This window comes from Scylla paramamosain, chromosome 1 (assembly GCF_035594125.1).
Source record: "Scylla paramamosain isolate STU-SP2022 chromosome 1, ASM3559412v1, whole genome shotgun sequence".
Taxonomy (NCBI): Eukaryota; Metazoa; Arthropoda; class Malacostraca; order Decapoda; family Portunidae; genus Scylla; species Scylla paramamosain.
Window position 1 is genome coordinate 37086867 of NC_087151.1, and position 8326 is coordinate 37095192.

The following is an 8326-nucleotide window of genomic DNA, read 5'->3' on the forward strand; positions in this document are numbered from 1 at the left end:
TTACTTACTGGCCAGTATAATTAACTGTTTGGCCAATGCTTCAGAATATATATGTCTGGTCTCTTGAGGAATCAGTGTTCAGCTGATATCCAGTAATGCAGACTCAGTAGTGTGTGTTGCATGATCCCTATTGCTGCTACATCTTGGTGTAAGCCCTAGGTGCTAAAATTGAGCTTTAACACAATGGACCTCTTGTGTAACACAATTGTGATTTATGGTCACCTTCCCAACACAAAATTATTTGTTTGATTTATGGTCTCCTTCCAAGCAAATGTTTCTGCATATTGGTTTAGTTGGTAAACTTAGATTTATTTGGTTTTGCTGTAATTTGGTAACTGGTATAAGTTATGTAACCAATTATCATTAACTGTGGATCTCAAATGTATAAAATAAAAGCCATGCAAATCAAATAAAAAAAATCCCATGGAACAGTTGTTAGTTCTGCAATAATATTTATCTGCACCAGGTTTATGTAGAGAAAAGTTGCTTTACTGTTTATTACCATTTACATTGATTACCATTTACATTGTCTAGACAGTCTGCTCAAAAAAAAGTTGCTCTTCACTATTTGAAATCAAAATCCTGCTCAACTTTGAATTAATTTTAACTTAAGCAATTGGATTGTTTAAGATACTAAAAAGACTCTCCGGAGAAACACAGCACAGCTTCAGTAACTGCATTAAAAAAAAAAGAAAAATACAAATTCATAAAAGTTAAAGAGTCTCATGACTTAACACCACAGCAGCTCATGTACCAGCACCACAGCCAGCCAACATTGAGTCTAACACACAAGGTAAGGAGGACAATATGCAAGAATAAAGAGGCTGCATTCTTTCTTCACTCTTTGTAGTCAATGATGATTTTCTCCCTCCTTCCAAGGTGGTAGTATACCAGGGAAGGCACTTCCAATGGAATCAATGGAAATACCACACCATCTGTAACAAATTAAAAGCAGGTATTAACTATGAATTTTCATACTGGTAATCAATAAGTCCAGTGCTCTGGTTCTGAGGATATACATGAGTGTTACAGTGCTCTGCTGGGAGTATATAAAGGTATAGATAGTGTTTAATGGCTCACTGCCTTCCTGCTTACCCTTGCACATATATAGTGTAGATACGAGAAATGACCGCAATAATTTGATAAAAAATGAAGTTTTAGGTGTAGCAGGAAAATAGTAGATGGAGTGAAGACCATATTTGGCATTGTCAATGAGACATCTAGATTATGTGTAGTTCTGATTACAGTAACAATCAGAATATAGATGTTACAATCAGATAAGTTACGTACGATGGATGAGAAATATTCCTTACAAAAAGGATACTGAAGCTTGTAAATTAATATTCCTTAGAGGCGAAGGTAAGAAGGGATGAGATTCAAGGGGGTGGTATGTAACAAAGATGAAAAAATCCTTAGCGTCAATAAGCAGAATAGGACAAACAATTAGCTCTAACCAAACAATTAGCTCAAACTTGTTAAAATGGAGACAATTTTCTGGAGACAATTTTCTCGTGAGAATTTTTCTTAGTAGTTGTTACATGGCATACCCACCGAACTTTAACAGTTTAAATTTATGGATGAGGGTTAGTAGGAACATTCACCCAGGTTTCATAAAGGGACTGCTTCATACACGACTGCCACATAAAGGCCTGATGGCCCTGTTTTGTCTTACTTGGATGTTATGTAAAAAACTAGCCAACAAGGTCACTAACATCCTGAATCTTACAATTTAATGTTCCAGTATGCACCTAAAACAAGGTTTAATATGGACCCATCTAAAAGAATCCTCGAACACAATCTCGTTTTGCACCTTTGCCGACGGCGGCGACCGCAGCAGCAGCAAACCAAAACCAGGTCAAGCAAGTGGTATACTGCTCAATACAGTGGGGATGCGACGTTGACATCTGTATAGAAAAAAAAAAGTACATACATTAAAATCGTAATGTGGATCATCTACAACTTTAACTAAAATCATGTATAATCATCTATAATTAAAATCATCTATAACTATCTAAGAAAATGTACAATGAATGAAATAAAGTTCATAACCTTAAACCGAAATATAAATAAAGTACTTTAAGGACACTTATTGGTCACCATGTACCGAGGATGTAAACGCCAATGATCAGAAAAAAATTACACACACACAGAAAGAACATGGCAAACTGGGTGTACACACACACACACGAGAACAGGGCAAACTGGGTATGGGCAAACTGGGTATGAAGATACGAAAACGGAGGACGAAGATACGGAAACGGAGGACATGAAACATCTAACCGATACTAGTTTCCTGCGTTCACAGTAAACGCCCTGGTTTAAGTACGCGAAGCTTCACTGCAAGAACAAACAAGAATCATGCAGGCCAACAAGGCTATTCGGATAACGTGGAGCACCTTCCACCTTTACTCGTCTATGCCACTTTGGAAGATGACCCGAAGCAATTTTAATGACCACAAGCACTAAAAACACCCACTATCGATCATCTGTTCTGTGCGACAGCTTTCAAAATTATTATCCTTTTGGAGATGACCCGAAGCAATTTTAATGACCACAAGCACTTAAAAACACCCAAAACACCCACTATCGATATCCGTTTTGTGCGACAGCTTTCAAAATTATAATCCTAACTTCCCCACCAGTTTATGAAAACTAAAGGCACAGTGTTCAATATAGCAAGTCACCAAAAGTGCCCAACCCACTAGATATGCCACACAAGAGCATAACCAGCCTCGAACAAATACACTTCTTGCACACCTAATGGAAGGCTTTTGGTTTGGTAGGCTATGAATGTCTGACCCCGCGCGCAGTCAGCGAATTCAGTGCGAGTTGCACAATAAAACACCAATACAGAAGCCATGTCTTACCTGTACACGGTCCTGCAGAGAAATAAACTATTTCTCGTGTCCCTTCCCACTTTCCCTCGCCTCCTCCTATTCTGTCCCTCCCGGCTCTCTGGAACTACCTGTTTCGACTCCTCATTGTAAACATTGTTCAGTAGGTGTTGCTTGCGGTGTTGCGATGATGGCAGAAAATAGCCTCTCGATCTGTAATTTTAAGCATAATTAATGTATATTGTGTGAAGCAAATTACGAAAATATACATTGTCAGAGAGAGAGAGAGAGAGAGAGAAAGCAGGGATAGGGGGAGAAGGACGCTGGTTATAAATATGAACAGGCTATTAGATTCCGTAGTTCATTAAGTCTTAAACTATGTGGGGGGCAATATAAATTATGACGCGTATGGGAAAAGATTAATAACATCATTGGTCTCTTACTAAATTACATGGAAGGCTGTGATCTGCCTTGCTAATTAATTACTGCACTTTTATGGACGCGGTCTCCTGTTAAATCCATAGTAGTAGTAGTAGTAGTAGTATGATAATGATGATAATAATGTGGTCTCCTGTTAAATCCATAGTAGTAGTAGTACTAGTAGATAATAATAATAATAATAATAATAATAATAATAATAATAATAATAATAATAATAATTTATAATAATAAATGTAAGCACATCGCAAGTTATATTATCATCTCCCATTATTTTTTTTTTTTCTACAGTAATGCTATGTAGTAGTATTTCCAACACACCGCTAGTACAACCGAGGTATGTATCACGTTAAACACCTATTCAGACGTTAAGAGACTCACAAATGCAGCTAAATTTACTAAACTGTAACTGACTGTAATTATGAAAGTGGTATTAATGAATCATATTCCTGAAAAAAAAAAACTTTGAAACTACAAGAAGCCCAGTCAGTTCCTTTATGAAACATGACTACCTAATTAACTTTTCCCTATCGAATAAATAAAAAAAAATAAATAAAATAAATAAAAAACGAATAAAAATGAATTAAGTAAAAATACATAATACTTTTTTCTTCATAGAGTGTATACTTACTAATATTCTCATTGTCCATGCTATCATACTTGCAAATCACACTAAATAATTTGCAACTATAATAAAATGTTTCAAATGTTTCTGCTGTCCTTCCACCTCATGATCCACTGTAACCCACTATACATGCACCGAATGACCGAAGTGACAGGCGCGTGTTCAGACAGAATACGAGCAGTTAGCCTCACACAAACACCGACAATTTACACCACTTAGGCGTTAATGGCTATTACGTCTTGTTTACCAGGGGCCTTGTTTGCTACCAGTCATGATTTTATGTACTTCACCTGGGCTTCATTCTGATACCATAAACAAATCCTGAACATCATCACATAAACTCAAGCCATCCGTAAATAAACCACAATACGAAACTAGTAGGGGGATTTCCAGACTAGCAAACTAGCGGTGGTGGGGGTGAGGGAGAACACTATGGAGACATGAGGATATATTGTTTAAAAGTATGTAATTAAGTGCTTCTAAATGCGAGTTTACATTTTTTTTCTATTTACTGAAAAAAAAATATGAGGTGAAAATTATTTTTTCATCTTCACACCGCTGGTTATGAGAGAGAGAGAGAGAGAGAGAGAGAGAGAGAGAGAGAGAGAGAGAGAGAGAGAGAGAGAGAGAGAGAGAGAGAGACGAGCTAACAACACTAATTATGATGCGACCAGCTCATCTCTCTCTCTCTCTCTCTCTCTCTCTCTCTCTCTCTCTCTCTCTCTCTCTCTCTCTCTCTCTCTCTGTCTGTCTGACATTTCATACCCTCCCCTTCATCCCGTCAATACTTTTCCATACTTTTTTTTCTTTCCGTGTACCTCATTCCTTTCCTTTTTCCATTCCTCCGTCATCGAAATAGATATAAAAGTTAAGAGAAATCTGACACCGCACTGATGAATGAAGAGGTAAATCTGAGTGGAGGGATGAGGATGGGAAAGATGGGTACGTATGTGTGTGTGTGTGTGTGTGTGTGTGTGTGTGTGTGTGTGATTCACCTACGGTCGTCTGCTAGTCACCCAGCCAGCTGTTCCCCTACGGAAAGTGCTCAGAGCTCGTAGTGACCGATCTTTGGGTAGGACTGAGACCACTCACACACCACACAGCAGGACAGCGAGGTCACAACCCCTCGGGTTACATCCCATATCTACTTGCTGCTAGGTGAACAGGGGCTACACATTAAGAGGCTCACCCATTTGCCTCGCCGCGCCCGGGACTAGAACCCGGGCCTTCTTGGTTGCGAGCCAAGGGTGCTGACCACTGCACTATGTCTGTGAGTGTATGTGTGTGTGTGTGTGTGTGTGTCATCTACTAGTTTTTTTTCTTCTCCTTTTGCTTTGTTTCTCTTAATTCATACTTAAATACTATGACTAACCACAAATACAAGTAAGTTATCTTAAATTATCATAAACAAATAATGAGAAAAGTTATATGGCATCTATTTTTTTTTTTCATGTCTCTAAAGCTTCATACACAGAAACCATGACCAGCTATAAATATATACAAACAAATTATCATAAACTCGTGAATAATGAGACAAATGAGAAAAAATGTAGGATCAATTAGTTTTCCTTTTTCTTAACATTCATACACAAAAACAACATGAAAAACCATAAATACACATACAAATTAAATACGTTACCGTAAACATACACGAACAATGAGACAAATAAGTGGAAAAAAAAAAATATATAAGGGATATAATTGTTTCTTTTCTTTCCCTTTATCTTAACATACGCGAGAAAAAAAAAAATACACACACAAAATAAAATACGCTATCATAAACACACATGGATGAGACAAATGCGTGAAAAAAAACTAGCATGTGAAGTCAGGCTGAAGCAGAAGTACTATTACATTCTCTTACATCTTGACAAGTTTCTCTACTCTCTCAAAGGAAAACCTGTTTATAAAACTTAGAGAACAGCCCCAAGTTTCAAGCCTACCATCTATCCCACGTACATACATAAGAATTCTCTTCTGTATATAAAAGAAATTTAAGTGAGGGTAAAGAAAGGAAACTGCAGTGCTGAAAGAGGACACAGAAGGAAGTTGCAAAAATGAGTTGAAGTTAGTGACTTCCCTCAAATAATGGACGGGCGTTGTGACAGGTGCTCATTACCTTAACTAGAAGAGCCTCGTTACCTGTCTCGTGAGAGAGAGAGAGAGAGAGAGAGAGAGAGAGAGAGAGAGAGAGAGAGAGAGAGAGAGAGAGAGAGAGAGAGAGAGAGAGAGAGAGAGAGAGAGAGAGAGAGAGAGAGAGAGAGACTTTTCATGTTCCACCAGTCACATCATTCCTTTCACTCCCGCTCTCCTTCCCTCCCTGCCTCGCCGCCACTTTCGCTATAGCTCGCTGCACACAAGACATTATTAACGAGGGCGCAGTGCTTCTTCCCTCGCCTGGTATCTGAGGGGCCGTAATGGAGTGTGGCGTGCGGAGGTATGAGGGTTGGCTGTGAGGGGCGGGTGGTGGGGCAGGCTGGCAGGCACAGACGATAAACAACCCTGAAATACACACACACACACACATACACACATACAATATATGCCTAAGCAACGTCAAGAAATTTAACTTAGCAAATATAAGTATTAACGTTTGGAATAAATTAGTTGGGTAAGAAAGTGATAAAAGCGAAAAATTGTTATGGAATAGAAACCGGAGATTGGAGACCACCAGATTGACAAGACTTCTGTAGAAATGCAACCAGATAAGACACACACACACACACACACACACACACACTTTCTCTCTCTCTCTCTCTCTCTCTCTCTCTCTCTCTCTCTCTCTCTCTCTCTCTCTCTCTCTCTCTCTCTCTCTCTCTCCAGCGAAACTCTATAAAGAAATAAATAAGCATCAAGAGACGATTAGGAGGAAATTTTTTCATCATATTTTTTTTCTTTTCGTGCAAAGGATGTTGACTGCATCCTACATAATAGATAATTGTAACAAACAGATATATAAAGGAATAAAAAAAAAAATAAGTGAAATAAAATCTACTACATCACCTTTACCGTCTTCACATTATCAACTTTTCAAATGCCTTAAATTGACCAAGTTTTCTGGCCATGGACATAACTAGACCATTCCCATTTCACTGTTGTTCCCACGCATTTCCAAGACGTCCCTTGAGACCCATCCTCTTCTCTACTTGCCTTTCTCTCCCCTCCCTCTCTCCGCTGCCTTTCCTCTTTTCTTCTCTCCCTCAAGTGCCTTTCCCTCCCTCCTCCCTCCAGTGCTTTTCTCTAAATCGCCTCCTCTCTCACTCCAGTTATGATACAAGATTCAGGTCAGATCGACGTTTCGACACTCCCTTACTCCAGACCTTTGTCCCTCCATCAAACCTCGCCTCCTCCCACGCCACCAGGCCTGTGAGTCACCGCCCCTTCCACCTCCACCTCTTGAAACACGATTCAATATCCCTTAGCCACGCACTCCCATGAATCGCTACTGCCCTTTTATTTTTAATTGATAGGAAGGTTAAGAGAAGGTATGGCACTGGTAAGAAGAGTCACGGGTGCAAAAAAAAGTAGAAAAGAAAGAAAGGGTACGAAGAGAAATATTAGTGGTTATACAGTAGTAATATTGTATTCCAGCGCTGTTGTGACTCTGGGAGTGTTTTTCTGACACCTATGCATCTATCTACCTTGGTATTGTGTGTGTGTGTGTGTGTGTGTGTGTGTGTGTGTGTGTGTAGGTAGGTAGATGGAAAGGTAGGCATGTGGTACGACTATTCTCGTCTGCTGTAATGGTGGATGCTACGAGGGAATACGAGAAGGGCGAGGGCGTTGAGAGGAGCGAATCTAATCTTGTAAGGGACGAGGAGGAGGAGGAGGAGGAGGAGGAGGAGGAGGAGGAGGAGGGTACGAATTGTGATGAGAGGGTGAGGAGTAGGACAAAGAACAGAGAATTGGAGAGGGGGAGAGGCGAGGAGAGGAAAGAAGGACACTTTTATTTGTGACTCAAGTTCGTACACTGTGGCTTGGAGCAGGTCACTGGACGGGAGGGAGGAAAGAGAGGAAGAAAGGAGATGGAGGGTAAGGAAAGAGAGCAAGACAGGAGATAAAGGGTGAGGAAAGACAAGAAGAGGAGATACAGGGTGAAGAAAGAGAGGAAGAAAGAAGATGGAGGGTGAGGCAAGAGAGGAAGAAGGGAGATGGAAGGCGAGGAGAGAGAGGAAGGGAGGAGATGGAGGGTGAGGAAAAAGATGAAGCAAGGAGTAGGAGGTAGAGAGAAAAGAGAGGTAGAAAAGAGATAGAGGATTAAGAAAGAGAGGAAGGATGGAGATGGAGAGTGAGAAAAGAGATGAAGAAATGAGATAGAGGATGAAGAAAGAGAAGGAGAAAGGAAATAGAGGATGAAGAAATAGAGGAAGAAAGGAGATAGAGGATGAAGAGAGGGAAAAAGAAGATGGGGGTGAGGATATGGAAGGGA

General features: G+C 39.8%; 1 long non-coding RNA gene across 6 annotated transcripts in view; it reads right to left on the bottom strand.

Moving 5' to 3' along the window:
- Positions 1–483: 483 nt before the first annotated feature.
- The window catches only part of LOC135104200 (uncharacterized), an 8996-nt gene continuing 1153 nt past the window's right edge, over positions 484–8326 (bottom strand). For 2 of the 6 annotated variants that reach the window (XR_010270332.1, XR_010270342.1), the window contains exons 2-4: positions 2868–3047; positions 1811–1904; positions 484–935 (exon numbers count right to left, since the gene is read on the bottom strand). This is a non-coding gene — a long non-coding RNA (uncharacterized LOC135104200). The remainder of the gene's footprint in view (positions 936–1810; positions 1905–2867; positions 3048–8326) is intronic. The other 4 variants (XR_010270350.1, XR_010270366.1, XR_010270356.1 and 1 more) reach the window with 2 other exon arrangements.